The sequence below is a fragment of the Mus caroli genome, unplaced genomic scaffold, assembly GCF_978045245.1.
Source record: "Mus caroli unplaced genomic scaffold, Mus_caroli_1 scaffold_8, whole genome shotgun sequence".
Taxonomy (NCBI): Eukaryota; Metazoa; Chordata; class Mammalia; order Rodentia; family Muridae; genus Mus; species Mus caroli.
The window spans coordinates 96115690-96137047 of record NW_028227263.1 but is presented as its reverse complement, the minus strand read 5'-3'; the positions used below and the strand labels follow the sequence as shown (position 1 = coordinate 96137047).

The 21358-nt window shown below is 41.8% G+C and overlaps 2 pseudogenes; both read right to left on the bottom strand.

Moving 5' to 3' along the window:
- Positions 1–7517: 7517 nt before the first annotated feature.
- LOC147003237 (E3 ubiquitin-protein ligase RBBP6 pseudogene) lies at positions 7518–10189 on the bottom strand (annotated as a pseudogene).
- Positions 10190–17736: 7547 nt separating this feature from the next.
- On the bottom strand, positions 17737–20408 carry LOC147003236 (E3 ubiquitin-protein ligase RBBP6 pseudogene; annotated as a pseudogene).
- Between the last annotated feature and the right edge of the window lie 950 nt (positions 20409–21358).

Below are 21358 nucleotides of genomic sequence, written 5' to 3'. Positions count from 1 at the left end.
TGTGGCAAAGGATTCCTTGGGCTAGGCAAGGAGCTGACAGCTGATGTTTGCAAATCCTGGAGCCCAGTCCTTTGGGTTGGAAGTAGCTCAGGTCTCCCAAAGATTCTGTAAGAGAATAAAGGATTTGTTGAGTCAAATCCATAAATATATGTCCATATCCAAGACCACACTTGTCATATCTGTGCCTCAATTCATGGGGCTGAATAAATTAACAACAGCAAAAAAAATAAAAAATAATAAAAAAAAATTCTCCAACTTAGAGAATAGAATCCTAAAGCCTCACAAGAGACAGCTATATCAGGGTCCTTTCAGCAAAATCTTGCTAGTGTATGCAATGGTGTCATCGTTTGGAGGCTGATTATGGGATGGATCCCCTGGTATGGCAGTCTCTAGATGGTCCATCCTTTCGTCTCAGCTCCAAACTTTTTATGCCAGGGCCTAGCAAACACAGAAGTGGATGCTCACAGTCAGCTATTGGATGGATCACAGGGCCCCCAATGGAAGAGCTAGAGAAAGTACCCAAGGAGCTGAAGGGATCTGCAACCCTATAGGTGGAACAACAATATGAACTTTATTTTGGTCTTAGTTGCGAAGGGATATACCTGTTTATTATTTTGGTATTTCTTTATTATTAATTTTTTTAAACTTGCTTATTCTGAGGTCTCATTCTCCAGCCCAGACTAGCCTTGAACTCAGAATCTTCTTGCCTCAATTTCTAGGGTGCCAGGTGGTGTTGCTAGGTTTTTTTTTTGTTTGTTTGTTTAATTGGTCTTTCCCATTTTCTCAGTTAAGAACATGGAATTTAGACCATTTTTTTTACCACATCCCTAAGTCTTTTAAGATTTACTTATTTCATTTATATGAGTACATTGTAGGTGTATTCAGACACATGAGAAGAGAGCATCAGATCCTATTAAAGATGGTTGTGAGCAACCGTGTGATTGCTGGGAATCAAACTCAGGACCTTTGGAAGAGCAATCAGTGCTCTTAACTGCTGATCCATCTCTCCATCCCCTGACATTCCTAATTCTTAAAGAGTATCTTGACATTGTAGGTACATTTTGATCTATAGTAATACTGTGGCAATGTTAAGTAACCATCAGGCATAACCCCAGAGACAGAAACACAGCTTTAGTCACTTATAGATTAATTTTTATAAGTGACTAATTTCTCCTTCTTTTCTTTGGTAATTCAAAATTTCTTGCTCTATCATCCACTTCAGGGTTTTTTCTTAAAAACTTGGGTGAATGTCAGGTATGTACTTGAGAGGCATAGGCAGGCTGATCTTGGTGAATTCCAGAGCATTCTTTTAGCCTTTTTGACCAACCATAGCTACAGAGTGAGACCCTGTCTCAACAAAACCAAACCAAAGCAAACCAAACCAAACCAAACCAAACCAACACCAACAAGCAAAAAACCCCAAAACCAAAACCTTTGATTTAAACAGGACAGTAGAGTTGCAGAGGAAGGAAGTAGTTCATCTTTGGTAAGATGGAGGAGTCTTTGGTAAAAGTATCTATGAAACTCTTAAAGGAAAAGCTGAGATTCACTCAACTAGATGGCAGATTCACTCAGCTACATGGCTGATTTAATCCTCTCTCTACATACCAGAGTTAATTCCTTTACCAAATCCAACAGCTGATCCATGAGCCCCACCCTGATGCTGTCACAATCTAATCAGAGGAAGAATTTGTGTCTCTGGGAAGCATGCATTCAGTAGGATATTCTGGTTTCATAGGTCGACCTGGTTCTAGCTTTATACCATGGGTATCAAACTTAGCAACAAGTGCCAACATGCAGAGCCATCTCAATGACTCTAGACTTGAATTGTCTTAGTATCTATATTTTATGATTTATATAAAATAAAGACGATGTTCATTTTCACATTTTTAGAAACACTAAACACTAATTTAGGGCTTTCTGTGTAATTCCTTCCATTGGTAGATTGCTTGTTTAGCATGGAAGAAACCATGGGCATATTCCCACCTGACCCCTAATACATTGGACATGGTATCAAATATAAGTACTTCCCAGTGGAAATTCAATGCAAGGTAAAAGTCATTGTATGAGTGAGGGTTCTCTAGAGTAACAGAACTTATATTATGAATCTTTCTCTCTCTCTCTCTCTCTCTCTCTCTCTCTCTCTCTCTCTCTCTCTCTCTCTCTCTCTCTCTCCCTCTCTCTCTGTCTCTCTCTCCACCCACAGCCACCCCACCAACACACACATACACACATGAGCACAGCATTTTTTAGAATTACTTACAGGATATTCTCCAGCTAATCCAGAGATGTCTGAATGGAAAGTCCAAGAATCCAAAGTTTCTCTGTCAGTATCTCAGCTGGTCTTCAGTAAAAGCTGTAATCCCGAAGAAATAGGCTCTGATGCCAGAGAAGGAACACACTTGCCAGCCAACCAAGAGCAAAATGCAAAAGTTTCCTTCTTCCATGTCCTATTTATTTAGGTTACGTGCAGAGGGTGTGGCCTAAAATAAGGGTGTGTCTTCTTATCTCAAGATGAGGATTAAACGCATGGAAGACACGACTCTGTAGTTAAATCACTTGACTGTTCTTCCAGCGGGCCTGGCTTCAATTCCCAGCAACTACAAGGCAGCTCACAATCATCAACCCTCTATATCTTCAATTCCAGAAGAATCAGACACTCTCACAACAGACATTGATACAGGCAAATCACCAATGCACATGAAATAAATAAAATGAAAATTACAAAATCCTCCAAGAGGAACTCTCAATTCTGAATATCTATGCTCCAAATGCAAGGGCAACCACATTCATTAGAGACACTTTAGTAAAGCTCCAAGCACACATTGTACCGCACACGATAATGGTGGGAGACTTCAACACACCACTTTCATCAATGGACACATCGTGGAAACAGAAACTAAACAGGGACACGGTGAAACTAACAGAAGTGATGAAACAAATGGACTTAACAGATATCTACAGAACATTTTGTCCTAAAACCAAAGGATATACCTTCTACTCAGCACCTCACGGGACCTTCTCCAAAATTGACCATATAATTGGTCACAAAACAGGCCACAACAGATACAGAAATATTTAAATTGTCCCATGAATCCTATCAGACCACCATGGACTAAGGATGATCTTCAATAACAACATAAATAGTAGAAAGCCAACATTCACGTGGAAAATGAACAACACTCTTCTCAGTGATACCTTGGTCAAGGAAGGAATAAAGAAAGAAATTAAAGGCTTATTAGAGTTTAATGAAAATGAAGCCACAACATGCCCAAACCTATGGGACACAATGAAAGCATTTCTAAGAGGGAAACTCAAAGCTCTGAGTGCCTCCCAAAAGAAACTATAGAGAGGAGCACATACTAGCAGCTTGACAACACACCTAATAGCTCTAGAAAAAAAGGATGCAAATTCACCCAAGAGGAGTAGAAGGCAGGAAATAATCAAACTCAGGGGTGAAATCAACCAAGTGGAAACAAGAAGAACTGTTCAAAGAATCAACCAAAGGAGGAGCTGGTTCTTTGAGAAAATCAACAAGATAGATAAACCCTTAGCTAGACTCACTAGCGGGCACAGGGACAGCATCCTAATTAACAAAATCAGAAATGAAAAGGGAGACATAACAACAGATCCTGAAGAAATCCAAAACACCATCAGATCCTTCTACAAAAGGCTATACTCAAGAAAACTGGAAAACCTGGACGAAATGGACAAATTTCTAGACAGATACCAGGTACCAAAGTTAAATCAGGATCAAGTTAACGATCTAAACAGTCCCATATCCCCTAAAGAAATAGAAGCAGTCATTAATAGTCTCCCAGCCAAAAAAAGCCCAGGACCAGATGGGTTTAGTGCAGAGTTCTATCAGACCTTCAAAGAAGACCTAATTCCAGTTCTGCACAATCTAGTCCACAAAATAGAAGTAGAAGGTACTCTACCCAACTCATTCTATGAAGCCACAATTACTCTGATACCTAAACCACAGAAAGATCCAACAGAGATAGAGAACTTCAGACCAATTTCCCTTATGAATATCGATGCAGAAATACTCAATAAAATTCTAGCTAACCGAATCCAAGAACACATTAAAACCATCATCCATCCTGACCAAGTAGGTTTTATTCCAGGGATGCAGGGATGGTTTAATATACGGAAATCCATCCACGTAATCCATTATATAAGCAAACTCAAAATCAAAAACCACAGGATCATCTCCTTAGATGCGGAAAAAGCATTAGACAAGATCCAACACCCATTCATGATAAAAGTCTTGGAAAGATCAGGAAGTCAAGGCCCTTACCTAAACATGATAAAAGCAATCTAGAGCAAACCAGTAGCCAACATCAAAGTAAATGGTGAGAAGCTGGAAGCAATCCCACTAAAATCAGGGACTAGACAAGGCATCCCACTTTTTCCCTACCTCTTCAACATTGTACTCAAAGTCCTAGCCAGAGCAATTCGACAACAAAAGGAGGTCAAGGGGATACAAATTGGAAAAGATGAAGTCAAAATATCACTTTTTGCAGATGATATGATAGTATATATCAGTGACCCTAAAATTTCCACCAGAGAACTCCTAAACCTGATAAACAGCTTCAGTGAAGTAGCTGGATATAAAATTAACTCAAACAAGTCAATGGCCTTTCTCTACACAAAGAATAAACAGGCTGAGGAAGAAATTAGGGAAACAACACCCTTCTCAATAGTCACAAATAATATAAAATATCAGGGCGTGATTCTAACTAAGGAAGTGAAAGATCTGTATGATAAGAACTTCAAGTCTCTGATGAAAGAAATCAAAGAAGATCTAAGAAGATGGAAAGATCTCCCATGCTCATGGATTGGCAGGATCAATATTGTAAAAATGGCTATCTTGCCAAAAGCAATCTACAGATTCAATGTAATCCCCGTCAAAATTCCAACTCAATTCTTCAATGAACTAGAAAGAGCAATCGGCAGATTCATCTGGAATAACAAAAAACCAAGGATAGCAAAAAACTCTTCTCAAGGATAAAAGAACCTCTGGTGGAATCACCATGCCTGACCTAAAGCTGTACTACAGAGCAATTGTGAGAAAAACTGCATGGTACTGTTATAGCGACAGACAAGTAGACCAATGGAATAGAATTGAAGACCCAGAGATGAACCCACACACCTAAGGTCACTTGATCTTCGACCAGGGAGCTAAAACCATCCGGTGGAAGAAAGACAGCATTTTCAACAAATGGTGCTGGCACAACTGGTGGTTATCATGTAGAAGAATGTGAATGGATCCATCCCTATCTCCTTGTACTAAGGTCAAATCTAAGTGGATCAAGGAACTCCACATAAAACCAGAGACACTGAAACTTATAGAGGAGAAAGTGGGGAAAAGCTTCGAAGATATGGGCACAGGGGAAAAATTCCTGAATAGAACAGCAATGGCTTGTGCTGTAAGATCGAGTATTGACAAATAGGACCTCATGAAACTGCAAAGCTTCAGCTAGTCAAAAGACACTCTCAACAAGACAAAAAGGCCACAGACAGATTGGGAAAGGATCTTTACCAATCCTAAATCAGATAGGGGACTAATATCCAATATATATAAAGAACACAAGAAGGTGGACTGCAGAAAATCAAATAACCCCATTTAAAAAATGGGGCTCAGAGCTAAACAAAGAATTCTTATCGGAGGAATACCGAATGGCTGAGAAGCACCTGAAAAATGTTTCAGCATCCTTAATCATCAGAGAAATGCAAATCAAAACAACCCTGAGATTCCATCTCACACCAGTAAGAATGGCTAAGATCAACAATTCAGGTGACCCTGATACAGGTGTCTCTTGTGAGACTAGGCCGGGGCCAGGCAAACACATAATTGGATGCTCACAGTCAGCTATTGGATGGATCACAGGGCCCCCAATGGAGGAGCTAGAGAAAATGTCCAAGGTGCTAAGGAGATCTGCCACCCCGTAGGGGCAACAACATTATGAACGAACCAGTACCCCAGAGCTCTTGAGTCTAGCTGCATATGTATCAAAAGATGGCCTAGTCGGCCATCACTGGAAAGAGAGGCCCATTGGACACACAAACTTTATATGCCCCAGTACAGGGAACGCCAGGGCCAAAAAGTGGGAATAGGTGGGTAGGGTAGGGGGGACTTTTGGGATACCATTGGAAATGTAATTGAGGAAAATAAATACGTAATTCAAAAAATATTAAAATAAAATTACAAAAAAAAAAATTGAAGTGTATTTTCCTACTTCAAGTTCAATGTAAAAATTCCTCCCAGGTGTGCCCTCAATTTAGTTAATGGAGTTGATGTAATCAAGTTGATAACCAAGAGTAGTCATCCTAGGCACCCTCTATCAGCCTCAGCTAGCTAAGTTGAGTCTAGCCTGCTACATGAGAGTGTCTCAGAGGAGAAAAGGGAAGACAGGAAGCTCGGCATACTAAAAGCTAAAGTCATAAATTGACACTGCATTGAAACAGGATAGCTAGTTAAGGAATAAAGGGTTCCAGAAAAGAGAATTGGCCCCTTCTAGTTGTTTGGATTGGTTTCTGTCACTTAGCAGCTGACATCCATGGGTATCAGCATAAGTCACCCAGGTCATATATCAGCCTCACATAAATTCCTGTGGCTCTTAGGTAAGATCCTTCCCATAATCCTTCTCACACATTGCAATACGCTTTTCTGCTCACCGAATAGACTCACTAGCTTTGCTGATCTGTGACTTACTGTGTTCTCTTCTGTGCTGGTCCTTCCAGTGGCTCTTCATTGAACCCTGGGGCTGAGATGGCTCAGCAGTAAGCACACTTACCACTCTTGCTAAGGACCTGTTTGGTTCCAAGAACTCACATGGGATCCTATAAGCATTGTCTATAGTCTACTCTTGTGAAGACACCATATACAGACCCATCCTAGAGGGACCTCGGAGCAGTTGAACTGCTGAGGACCCCCTGCACTCAGAGCAGTTGAGGATTAGCTGAATTCACAGCAGTTGGACAACAGCTTGACTGCTCCACTGAAGACCCAATAGTCTGAAGACCTCCCAGGAGATCTACTGCAGCCAGGGCAACAGATCAACAGCTTCTCTGTCCCTGTGTGGAGTCCCCAGTTGGAAGGCCCCACAAGTGGTCTGCTACAGCCAGGGTTGTGGTCCAACCAGGAGACCTGAAGCAACCCAGGGACAAAAGAGGTGGACCCCAGACAGTCACACAGACCAACAAACACCAGGGATATCCATGTGGTAAAAGGCAAGGTCAAGAAAGTAAGCAACAGAAGCCAAAATACATGGGCATCATCAGAACCCAGTTCTCCCACCACAGCAAGCCCTGAATACATCCACACACCTGGAAAACCAGAATCTGTCTAAAAATCCTATCTCATGTATATAGTAGAGTGCTTTAGGAGGATTATCAATAACTCATGGAAAGAAATACAGACAAACACAGGAAAACAGGTGCTGGAATTGGGTATTTACTTTATTTACATTTCAAATGCATTCCCCTTTCCAGGTCTCCCCTCCAGGAACCCACTATCTTACCACCCCTCCTCCTGTCTCTATGACAGTACAGCCCCAAGGGCCTCTCCTCCCACTGATGTCCAACATATTCTTGTTTCCTTTGCTGTCTACAGGAACATTTTGACTCTTCTTCTCTGTCGATTTTGGATTATCTTTTGGAATGTGACTGTCTCTTGTTGAAAGCTTTACTGGATAGTTGCCACCTAGATTTCTATTTCTATGACTTTGTCCAGCAGCATAGTCTCTGTGCCCTCCTGTGAAGGGTGAATTACTGATATTAGGAGGTAAGAGTCTCTGAAGAAAAGTCCTCTCTATTGGCCTAGGGTCTAGGTTGTGTTCCTACTTCTTGCCCTTTGCCTAGTCTCATACCACTGGTAGTATTTCCTCTCCCATTCCTGGTAGTGTTCTATCTCTTCTTGAGGTACATCGAGTTTAGTGGGAGACTGTCCCCTAAATGCTGGAGGAGATCTGGACCTTGAGTGATATCCTCTATAGGGAGAGGACTTTGACATAGATCTGTGATATCCATGAGATCTGGACCATGAACGGTCACTGCAGATCTTGCCTCTGCCTCTTCTGGAAGATGGGGATGATTGTGAAGAAGAGTGAGAGTGTGAGCTGCTGAAGGACTGAGAGTAAGAGCTTGAATGTGTTGAGCCAGACCTTGACTTTGAGTCAGTGTATGAACTTCTTGAATAAGATGACCCACTATAGGGAAATTTAGACTCTTCCTTTAGTCGTTTTTGCTCTCTATAGAATTCTTCCCTGGATAAAAGAGGTGCTTGTGTTGTGGGGATGGTATTTGAATGGGCAGTGTGAACTCCTGATGGAACCCAAGCTGTTGATATATTGGCAGGAGCTGGTGGGAATCCTGGAGGAGAGACACTATATCCTGCTGGTGGAGGCTGGCCAGGAGGAAACCGAGGAGGAAACCGTGGGGCAGGTACACCTGGAGGAAGAGGAAGCATATGTGGAGGAGACGGTTGCAAAAGAGGTGGTGGAATAGACATAAAGACTGGAGTTGCTGGTCGTGGTGGGCCTTGACTGCTCTGTGATGGTTCAGTGTAACCTCGCCCACGTTTTATTCCTCGGTAACAGCGTCTCTCTTCACTTCTCATTTGCTGTGGTGGAGAAACTAGCTTCCCAAGCTTGTTGGAATGTTCCCAACCTGGTTGACCACCACTTGGATGAGCAGCATTTATTCTTACTGGACCAGTTGTGGGGATAAACTGTTCATGTAATAATGACTGTCCCAACAAAGGTGGAGTTTCAAGGACTGGCACCTGGCCACGCTTTTCTTCCACAAGAGCAGTAACAGCAATTGAAGAGGCTTCCTTTGAATGTTCTGATGTAAGGGTGGCAGCTGGTAATAATTTGTTATCTGAATCCCGAAAGGGTCCATCTGATTTTTCTGAATGGTCTGATATAGATACTCTTGCAGTTGTATCAGGCACGGGAGCTGGGGCAGAAGATGGCTTTCCAGGCACAGAAGGAGCCAAGGAAGATGACTTTGAAGCTAATGAGGTTACAGAAGTAGTTGGGTGAGCTGAGGACGATGTCACTGGAATCTTCAGAGGATCCTGCTGTCTTGATGTGGGAGATTTCATAGGAGGCTGCAGGTTCTGCTGAATGAGTGCACTTGGTGGAGATGGTGGGGGTGGGGACGGAGTTACCTGTTTTCCGAGTCTCTTTGTATAGTCAGTTTGATTTTTAAAGTTATTAACAGCCTGTCGTAAAACCTTGTTGGCAACTAAAGCATCAGGAGAAACATCATTTTGATGACATGTTGGACATGTATGTTCATCTGACTCCAGAAGTGCTGTTCTTATACAGTCATCACAGTAACTGTTTCCACAGCAGGGGATGATAGCAGCATCAGTCATAGTGTCTTTGCAGATGAGGCACAAGAGCTCATCTGGGACAGGATCAGCTTCTTCTGAAGATGATGATGATGGTTCCTCTGGTAAGAAGGGTGGTTTCTCTTTCTTCCCAATTGCATAGGCCTCTGCATTTATAGTCGGTATTGCATATTGCCCAGTTTTTGTAAGCATTGCACCTTTCATATTAGGATCTTTCACTTCCATCATAAAACTTGTAGGAATTCCAGTGCTCTTTCTGATCCTAGGACGAGATTCAAAGTTCTTATTCCCATTTGTTGGGCAATTATTAATATAATGACCAGGTTTACCACAACGAAAGCAGGTGTAAGATGGAGGTGGTAAGCCTACTGGAGTTTTCTTCATGTCATCGATTGGGTTATATAAACGGCCAGATTGTATCATCATTGCTTTAATTTTGTCTTCCTCAGAAGCATTGGCCTCAGTCAGATTGGCAGTCTTTATAAGCTGGGCCAGAGAAATAGATGCAGAAGAGTCATTAACTGCTTTTGTAGTTCCCATTACTGGTTTAGTGTGACTCATTTGATATGTCTTGCTTTTAGACTTCACACCTACAACAGGAATTCTTCTGACAATCACAGATGAATTCTTAGGGATGAGTGCATTATCATCAGTATATTCTTCTTCCGTCTCTGCATTGGTGATCTGCAGATCACTATTGGCAGTTTTCAGCTTTTCTCTCCCCATAATCTGCTTCTTTAAGTAGAAGAGGGAGATATGGAGCCCATCAAAGGTGATGGTGTTGTAGCTGAGTTTAGAGGAAAATTTATAGTGCACACAGGACATTGTGGCAAAGGATTCCTTGGGCTAGGCAAGGAGCTGACAGCTGATGTTTGCAAATCCTGGAGCCCAGTCCTTTGGGTTGGAAGTAGCTCAGGTCTCCCAAAGATTCTGTAAGAGAATAAAGGATTTGTTGAGTCATTGTAGATTAAATCCATAAATATATGTCCATATCCAAGACCACACTTGTCATATCTGTGCCTCAATTCATGGGGCTGAATAAATTAACAACAGCAAAAAAAATAAAAAATAATAAAAAAAAATTCTCCAACTTAGAGAATAGAATCCTAAAGCCTCACAAGAGACAGCTATATCAGGGTCCTTTCAGCAAAATCTTGCTAGTGTATGCAATGGTGTCATCGTTTGGAGGCTGATTATGGGATGGATCCCCTGGTATGGCAGTCTCTAGATGGTCCATCCTTTCGTCTCAGCTCCAAACTTTTTATGCCAGGGCCTAGCAAACACAGAAGTGGATGCTCACAGTCAGCTATTGGATGGATCACAGGGCCCCCAATGGAAGAGCTAGAGAAAGTACCCAAGGAGCTGAAGGGATCTGCAACCCTATAGGTGGAACAACAATATGAACTTTATTTTGGTCTTAGTTGCGAAGGGATATACCTGTTTATTATTTTGGTATTTCTTTATTATTAATTTTTTTAAACTTGCTTATTCTGAGGTCTCATTCTCCAGCCCAGACTAGCCTTGAACTCAGAATCTTCTTGCCTCAATTTCTAGGGTGCCAGGTGGTGTTGCTAGGTTTTTTTTTTGTTTGTTTGTTTAATTGGTCTTTCCCATTTTCTCAGTTAAGAACATGGAATTTAGACCATTTTTTTTACCACATCCCTAAGTCTTTTAAGATTTACTTATTTCATTTATATGAGTACATTGTAGGTGTATTCAGACACATGAGAAGAGAGCATCAGATCCTATTAAAGATGGTTGTGAGCAACCGTGTGATTGCTGGGAATCAAACTCAGGACCTTTGGAAGAGCAATCAGTGCTCTTAACTGCTGATCCATCTCTCCATCCCCTGACATTCCTAATTCTTAAAGAGTATCTTGACATTGTAGGTACATTTTGATCTATAGTAATACTGTGGCAATGTTAAGTAACCATCAGGCATAACCCCAGAGACAGAAACACAGCTTTAGTCACTTATAGATTAATTTTTATAAGTGACTAATTTCTCCTTCTTTTCTTTGGTAATTCAAAATTTCTTGCTCTATCATCCACTTCAGGGTTTTTTCTTAAAAACTTGGGTGAATGTCAGGTATGTACTTGAGAGGCATAGGCAGGCTGATCTTGGTGAATTCCAGAGCATTCTTTTAGCCTTTTTGACCAACCATAGCTACAGAGTGAGACCCTGTCTCAACAAAACCAAACCAAAGCAAACCAAACCAAACCAAACCAAACCAAACCAAACCAAACCAAACCAACACCAACAAGCAAAAAACCCCAAAACCAAGACCTTTGATTTAAACAGGACAGTAGAGTTGCAGAGGAAGGAAGTAGTTCATCTTTGGTAAGATGGAGGAGTCTTTGGTAAAAGTATCTATGAAACTCTTAAAGGAAAAGCTGAGATTCACTCAACTAGATGGCAGATTCACTCAGCTACATGGCTGATTCAATCCTCTCTCTACATACCAGAGTTAATTCCTTTACCAAATCCAACAGCTGATCCATGAGCCCCACCCTGATGCTGTCACAATCTAATCAGAGGAAGAATTTGTGTCTCTGGGAAGCATGCATTCAGTAGGATATTCTGGTTTCATAGGTCGACCTGGTTCTAGCTTTATACCATGGGTATCAAACTTAGCAACAAGTGCCAACATGCAGAGCCATCTCAATGACTCTAGACTTGAATTGTCTTAGTATCTATATTTTATGATTTATATAAAATAAAGACGATGTTCATTTTCACATTTTTAGAAACACTAAACACTAATTTAGGGCTTTCTGTGTAATTCCTTCCATTGGTAGATTGCTTGTTTAGCATGGAAGAAACCATGGGCATATTCCCACCTGACCCCTAATACATTGGACATGGTATCAAATATAAGTACTTCCCAGTGGAAATTCAATGCAAGGTAAAAGTCATTGTATGAGTGAGGGTTCTCTAGAGTAACAGAACTTATATTATGAATCTCTCTCTCTCTCTCTCTCTCTCTCTCTCTCTCTCTCTCTCTCTCTCTCTCTCTCTCTCTCTCCCTGTCTCTTTGTCTCTCTCTCCACCCACAGCCACCCCACCAACACACACATACACACATGAGCACAGCATTTTTTAGAATTACTTACAGGATATTCTCCAGCTAATCCAGAGATGTCTGAATGGAAAGTCCAAGAATCCAAAGTTTCTCCGTCAGTATCTCAGCTGGTCTTCAGTAAAAGCTGTAATCCCGAAGAAATAGGCTCTGATGCCAGAGAAGGAACACACTTGCCAGCCAACCAAGAGCAAAATGCAAAAGTTTCCTTCTTCCATGTCCTATTTATTTAGGTTACGTGCAGAGGGTGTGGCCTAAAATAAGGGTGTGTCTTCTTATCTCAAGATGAGGATTAATTGCATGGAAGACACGACTCTGTAGTTAAATCACTTGACTGTTCTTCCAGCGGGCCTGGCTTCAATTCCCAGGAACTACAAGGCAGCTCACAATCATCAACCCTCTATATCTTCAATTCCAGAAGAATCAGACACTCTCACAACAGACATTGATACAGGCAAATCACCAATGCACATGAAATAAATAAAATGAAAATTACAAAATCCTCCAAGAGGAACTCTCAATTCTGAATATCTATGCTCCAAATGCAAGGGCAACCACATTCATTAGAGACACTTTAGTAAAGCTCCAAGCACACATTGTACCGCACACAATAATGGTGGGAGACTTCAACACACCACTTTCATCAATGGACACATCGTGGAAACAGAAACTAAACAGGGACACGGTGAAACTAACAGAAGTGATGAAACAAATGGACTTAACAGATATCTACAGAACATTTTGTCCTAAAACCAAAGGATATACCTTCTACTCAGCACCTCACGGGACCTTCTCCAAAATTGACCATATAATTGGTCACAAAACAGGCCACAACAGATACAGAAATATTGAAATTGTCCCATGAATCCTATCAGACCACCATGGACTAAGGATGATCTTCAATAACAACATAAATAGTAGAAAGCCAACATTCACGTGGAAAATGAACAACACTCTTCTCAGTGATACCTTGGTCAAGGAAGGAATAAAGAAAGAAATTAAAGGCTTATTAGAGTTTAATGAAAATGAAGCCACAACATGCCCAAACCTATGGGACACAATGAAAGCATTTCTAAGAGGGAAACTCAAAGCTCTGAGTGCCTCCCAAAAGAAACTAGAGAGAGGAGCACATACTAGCAGCTTGACAACACACCTAATAGCTCTAGAAAAAAAGGATGCAAATTCACCCAAGAGGAGTAGAAGGCAGGAAATAATCAAACTCAGGGGTGAAATCAACCAAGTGGAAACAAGAAGAACTGTTCAAAGAATCAACCAAAGGAGGAGCTGGTTCTTTGAGAAAATCAACAAGATAGATAAACCCTTAGCTAGACTCACTAGCGGGCACAGGGACAGCATCCTAATTAACAAAATCAGAAATGAAAAGGGAGACATAACAACAGATCCTGAAGAAATCCAAAACACCATCAGATCCTTCTACAAAAGGCTAAACTCAAGAAAACTGGAAAACCTGGACGAAATGGACAAATTTCTAGACAGATACCAGGTACCAAAGTTAAATCAGGATCAAGTTAACGATCTAAACAGTCCCATATCCCCTAAAGAAATAGAAGCAGTCATTAATAGTCTCCCAGCCAAAAAAAGCCCAGGACCAGATGGGTTTAGTGCAGAGTTCTATCAGACCTTCAAAGAAGACCTAATTCCAGTTCTGCACAATCTAGTCCACAAAATAGAAGTAGAAGGTACTCTACCCAACTCATTCTATGAAGCCACAATTACTCTGATACCTAAACCACAGAAAGTTCCAACAGAGATAGAGAACTTCAGACCAATTTCCCTTATGAATATCGATGCAGAAATACTCAATAAAATTCTAGCTAACCGAATCCAAGAACACATTAAAACCATCATCCATCCTGACCAAGTAGGTTTTATTCCAGGGATGCAGGGATGGTTTAATATACGGAAATCCATCCACGTAATCCATTATATAAGCAAACTCAAAATCAAAAACCACAGGATCATCTCCTTAGATGCGGAAAAAGCATTAGACAAGATCCAACACCCATTCATGATAAAAGTCTTGGAAAGATCAGGAAGTCAAGGCCCTTACCTAAACATGATAAAAGCAATCTAGAGCAAACCAGTAGCCAACATCAAAGTAAATGGTGAGAAGCTGGAAGCAATCCCACTAAAATCAGGGACTAGACAAGGCATCCCACTTTCTCCCTACCTCTTCAACATTGTACTCAAAGTCCTAGCCAGAGCAATTCGACAACAAAAGGAGGTCAAGGGGATACAAATTGGAAAAGATGAAGTCAAAATATCACTTTTTGCAGATGATATGATAGTATATATCAGTGACCCTAAAATTTCCACCAGAGAACTCCTAAACCTGATAAACAGCTTCGGTGAAGTAGCTGGATATAAAATTAACTCAAACAAGTCAATGGCCTTTCTCTACACAAAGAACAAACAGGCTGAGGAAGAAATTAGGGAAACAACACCCTTCTCAATAGTCACAAATAATATAAAATATCAGGGCGTGACTCTAACTAAGGAAGTGAAAGATCTGTATGATAAGAACTTCAAGTCTCTGATGAAAGAAATCAAAGAAGATCTAAGAAGATGGAAAGATCTCCCATGCTCATGGATTGGCAGGATCAATATTGTAAAAATGGCTATCTTGCCAAAAGCAATCTACAGATTCAATGTAATCCCCGTCAAAATTCCAACTCAATTCTTCAACGATCTAGAAAGAGCAATCGGCAGATTCATCTGGAATAACAAAAAACCAAGGATAGCAAAAAACTCTTCTCAAGGATAAAAGAACCTCTGGTGGAATCACCATGCCTGACCTAAAGCTGTACTACAGAGCAATTGTGAGAAAAACTGCATGGTACTGTTATAGCGACAGACAAGTAGACCAATGGAATAGAATTGAAGACCCAGAGATGAACCCACACACCTAAGGTCACTTGATCTTCGACCAGGGAGCTAAAACCATCCGGTGGAAGAAAGACAGCATTTTCAACAAATGGTGCTGGCACAACTGGTGGTTATCATGTAGAAGAATGTGAATGGATCCATCCCTATCTCCTTGTACTAAGGTCAAATCTAAGTGGATCAAGGAACTCCACATAAAACCAGAGACACTGAAACTTATAGAGGAGAAAGTGGGGAAAAGCTTCGAAGATATGGGCACAGGGGAAAAATTCCTGAATAGAACAGCAATGGCTTGTGCTGTAAGATCGAGTATTGACAAATAGGACCTCATGAAACTGCAAAGCTTCAGCTAGTCAAAAGACACTCTCAACAAGACAAAAAGGCCACAGACAGATTGGGAAAGGATCTTTACCAATCCTAAATCAGATAGGGGACTAATATCCAATATATATAAAGAACACAAGAAGGTGGACTGCAGAAAATCAAATAACCCCATTTAAAAAATGGGGCTCAGAGCTAAACAAAGAATTCTCACCGGAGGAATACCGAATGGCTGAGAAGCACCTGAAAAATGTTTCAGCATCCTTAATCATCAGAGAAATGCAAATCAAAACAACCCTGAGATTCCATCTCACACCAGTAAGAATGGCTAAGATCAACAATTCAGGTGACCCTGATACAGGTGTCTCTTGTGAGACTAGGCCGGGGCCAGGCAAACACATAATTGGATGCTCACAGTCAGCTATTGGATGGATCACAGGGCCCCCAATGGAGGAGCTAGAGAAAATGTCCAAGGTGCTAAGGAGATCTGCCACCCCGTAGGGGCAACAACATTATGAACGAACCAGTACCCCAGAGCTCTTGAGTCTAGCTGCATATGTATCAAAAGATGGCCTAGTCGGCCATCACTGGAAAGAGAGGCCCATTGGACACACAAACTTTATATGCCCCAGTACAGGGAACGCCAGGGCCAAAAAGTGGGAATAGGTGGGTAGGGTAGGGGGGACTTTTGGGATACCATTGGAAATGTAATTGAGGAAAATAAATACGTAATTCAAAAAATATTAAAATAAAATTACAAAAAAAAAAATTGAAGTGTATTTTCCTACTTCAAGTTCAATGTAAAAATTCCTCCCAGGTGTGCCCTCAATTTAGTTAATGGAGTTGATGTAATCAAGTTGATAACCAAGAGTAGTCATCCTAGGCACCCTCTATCAGCCTCAGCTAGCTAAGTTGAGTCTAGCCTGCTACATGAGAGTGTCTCAGAGGAGAAAAGGGAAGACAGGAAGCTCGGCATACTAAAAGCTAAAGTCATAAATTGACACTGCATTGAAACAGGATAGCTAGTTAAGGAATAAAGGGTTCCAGAAAAGAGAATTGGCCCCTTCTAGTTGTTTGGATTGGTTTCTGTCACTTAGCAGCTGACATCCATGGGTATCAGCATAAGTCACCCAGGTCATATATCAGCCTCACATAAATTCCTGTGGCTCTTAGGTAAGATCCTTCCCATAATCCTTCTCACACATTGCAATACGCTTTTCTGCTCACCGAATAGACTCACTAGCTTTGCTGATCTGTGACTTACTGTGTTCTCTTCTGTGCTGGTCCTTCCAGTGGCTCTTCATTGAACCCTGGGGCTGAGATGGCTCAGCAGTAAGCACACTTACCACTCTTGCTAAGGACCTGTTTGGTTCCAAGAACTCACATGGGATCCTATAAGCATTGACTATAGTCTACTCTTGTGAAGACACCATATACAGACCCATCCTAGAGGGACCTCAGAGCAGTTGAACTGCTGAGGACCCCCTGCACTCAGAGCAGTTGAGGATTAGCTGAATTCACAGCAGTTGGACAACAGCTTGACTGCTCCACTGAAGACCCAATAGTCTGAAGACCTCCCAGGAGATCTACTGCAGCCAGGGCAACAGATCAACAGCTTCTCTGTCCCTGTGTGGAGTCCCCAGTTGGAAGGCCCCACAAGTGGTCTGCTACAGCCAGGGTTGTGGTCCAACCAGGAGACCTGAAGCAACCCAGGGACAAAAGAGGTGGACCCCAGACAGTCACACAGACCAACAAACACCAGGGATATCCATGTGGTAAAAGGCAAGGTCAAGAAAGTAAGCAACAGAAGCCAAAATACATACATGGGCATCATCAGAACACAGTTCTCCCACCACAGCAAGCCCTGAATACATCCACACACCTGGAAAACCAGAATCTGTCTAAAAATCCTATCTCATGTATATAGTAGAGTGCTTTAGGAGGATTATCAATAACTCATGGAAAGAAATACAGACAAACACAGGAAAACAGGTGCTGGAATTGGGTATTTACTTTATTTACATTTCAAATGCATTCCCCTTTCCAGGTCTCCCCTCCAGGAACCCACTATCTTACCACCCCTCCTCCTGTCTCTATGACAGTACAGCCCCAAGGGCCTCTCCTCCCACTGATGTCCAACATATTCTTGTTTCCTTTGCTGTCTACAGGAACATTTTGACTCTTCTTCTCTGTCGATTTTGGATTATCTTTTGGAATGTGACTGTCTCTTGTTGAAAGCTTTACTGGATAGTTGCCACCTAGATTTCTATTTCTATGACTTTGTCCAGCAGCATAGTCTCTGTGCCCTCCTGTGAAGGGTGAATTACTGATATTAGGAGGTAAGAGTCTCTGAAGAAAAGTCCTCTCTATTGGCCTAGGGTCTAGGTTGTGTTCCTACTTCTTGCCCTTTGCCTAGTCTCATACCACTGGTAGTATTTCCTCTCCCATTCCTGGTAGCGTTCTATCTCTTCTTGAGGTACATCGAGTTTAGTGGGAGACTGTCCCCTAAATGCTGGAGGAGATCTGGACCTTGAGTGATATCCTCTATAGGGAGAGGACTTTGACATAGATCTGTGATATCCATGAGATCTGGACCATGAACGGTCACTGCAGATCTTGCCTCTGCCTCTTCTGGAAGATGGGGATGATTGTGAAGAAGAGTGAGAGTGTGAGCTGCTGAAGGACTGAGAGTAAGAGCTTGAATGTGTTGAGCCAGACCTTGACTTTGAGTCAGTGTATGAACTTCTTGAATAAGATGACCCACTATAGGGAAATTTAGACTCTTCCTTTAGTCGTTTTTGCTCTCTATAGAATTCTTCCCTGGATAAAAGAGGTGCTTGTGTTGTGGGGATGGTATTTGAATGGGCAGTGTGAACTCCTGATGGAACCCAAGCTGTTGATATATTGGCAGGAGCTGGTGGGAATCCTGGAGGAGAGACACTATATCCTGCTGGTGGAGGCTGGCCAGGAGGAAACCGAGGAGGAAACCGTGGGGCAGGTACACCTGGAGGAAGAGGAAGCATATGTGGAGGAGACGGTTGCAAAAGAGGTGGTGGAATAGACATAAAGACTGGAGTTGCTGGTCGTGGTGGGCCTTGACTGCTCTGTGATGGTTCAGTGTAGCCTCGCCCACGTTTTATTCCTCGGTAACAGCGTCTCTCTTCACTTCTCATTTGCTGTGGTGGAGAAACTAGCTTCCCAAGCTTGTTGGAATGTTCCCAACCTGGTTGACCACCACTTGGATGAGCAGCATTTATTCTTACTGGACCAGTTGTGGGGATAAACTGTTCATGTAATAATGACTGTCCCAACAAAGGTGGAGTTTCAAGGACTGGCACCTGGCCACGCTTTTCTTCCACAAGAGCAGTAACAGCAATTGAAGAGGCTTCCTTTGAATGTTCTGATGTAAGGGTGGCAGCTGGTAATAATTTGTTATCTGAATCCCGAAAGGGTCCATCTGATTTTTCTGAATGGTCTGATATAGATACTCTTGCAGTTGTATCAGGCACGGGAGCTGGGGCAGAAGATGGCTTTCCAGGCACAGAAGGAGCCAAGGAAGATGACTTTGAAGCTAATGAGGTTACAGAAGTAGTTGGGTGAGCTGAGGACGATGTCACTGGAATCTTCAGAGGATCCTGCTGTCTTGATGTGGGAGATTTCATAGGAGGCTGCAGGTTCTGCTGAATGAGTGCACTTGGTGGAGATGGTGGGGGTGGGGACGGAGTTACCTGTTTTCCGAGTCTCTTTGTATAGTCAGTTTGATTTTTAAAGTTATTAACAGCCTGTCGTAAAACCTTGTTGGCAACTAAAGCATCAGGAGAAACATCATTTTGATGACATGTTGGACATGTATGTTCATCTGACTCCAGAAGTGCTGTTCTTATACAGTCATCACAGTAACTGTTTCCACAGCAGGGGATGATAGCAGCATCAGTCATAGTGTCTTTGCAGATGAGGCACAAGAGCTCATCTGGGACAGGATCAGCTTCTTCTGAAGATGATGATGATGGTTCCTCTGGTAAGAAGGGTGGTTTCTCTTTCTTCCCAATTGCATAGGCCTCTGCATTTATAGTCGGTATTGCATATTGCCCAGTTTTTGTAAGCATTGCACCTTTCATATTAGGATCTTTCACTTCCATCATAAAACTTGTAGGAATTCCAGTGCTCTTTCTGATCCTAGGACGAGATTCAAAGTTCTTATTCCCATTTGTTGGGCAATTATTAATATAATGACCAGGTTTACCACAACGAAAGCAGGTGTAAGATGGAGGTGGTAAGCCTACTGGAGTTTTCTTCATGTCATCGATTGGGTTATATAAACGGCCAGATTGTATCATCATTGCTTTAATTTTGTCTTCCTCAGAAGCATTGGCCTCAGTCAGATTGGCAGTCTTTATAAGCTGGGCCAGAGAAATAGATGCAGAAGAGTCATTAACTGCTTTTGTAGTTCCCATTACTGGTTTAGTGTGACTCATTTGATATGTCTTGCTTTTAGACTTCACACCTACAACAGGAATTCTTCTGACAATCACAGATGAATTCTTAGGGATGAGCGCATTATCATCAGTATATTCTTCTTCCGTCTCTGCATTGGTGATCTGCAGATCACTATTGGCAGTTTTCAGCTTTTCTCTCCCCATAATCTGCTTCTTTAAGTAGAAGAGGGAGATATGGAGCCCATCAAAGGTGATGGTGTTGTAGCTGAGTTTAGAGGAAAATTTATAGTGCACACAGGACATTGTGGCAAAGGATTCCTTGGGCTAGGCAAGGAGCTGACAGCTGATGTTTGCAAATCCTGGAGCCCAGTCCTTTGGGTTGGAAGTAGCTCAGGTCTCCCAAAGATTCTGTAAGAGAATAAAGGATTTGTTGAGTCAAATCCATAAATATATGTCCATATCCAAGACCACACTTGTCATATCTGTGCCTCAATTCATGGGGCTGAATAAATTAACAACAGCAAAAAAAATAAAAAATAATAAAAAAAAATTCTCCAACTTAGAGAATAGAATCCTAAAGCCTCACAAGAGACAGCTATATCAGGGTCCTTTCAGCAAAATCTTGCTAGTGTATGCAATGGTGTCATTGTTTGGAGGCTGATTATGGGATGGATCCCCTGGTATAGCAGTCTCTAGATGGTCCATCCTTTCGTCTCAGCTCCAAACTTTTTATGCCAGGGCCTAGCAAACACAGAAGTGGATGCTCACAGTCAGCTATTGGATGGATCACAGGGCCCCCAATGGAAGAGCTAGAGAAAGTACCCAAGGAGCTGAAGGGATCTGCAACCCTATAGGTGGAACAACAATATGAACTTTATTTTGGTCTTAGTTGCGAAGGGATATACCTGTTTATTATTTTGGTATTTCTTTATTATTAATTTTTTTAAACTTGCTTACTCTGAGGTCTCATTCTCCAGCCCAGACTAGCCTTGAACTCAGAATCTTCTTGCCTCAATTTCTAGGGTGCCAGGTGGTGTTGCTAGGTTTTTTTTTGTTGTTGTTGTTTAATTGGTCTTTCCCATTTTCTCAGTTAAGAACATGGAATTTAGACCATTTTTTTACCACATCCCTAAGTCTTTTAAGATTTACTTATTTCATTTATATGAGTACATTGTAGGTGTATTCAGACACATGAGAAGAGAGCATCAGATCCTATTAAAGATGGTTGTGAGCAACCGTGTGATTGCTGGGAA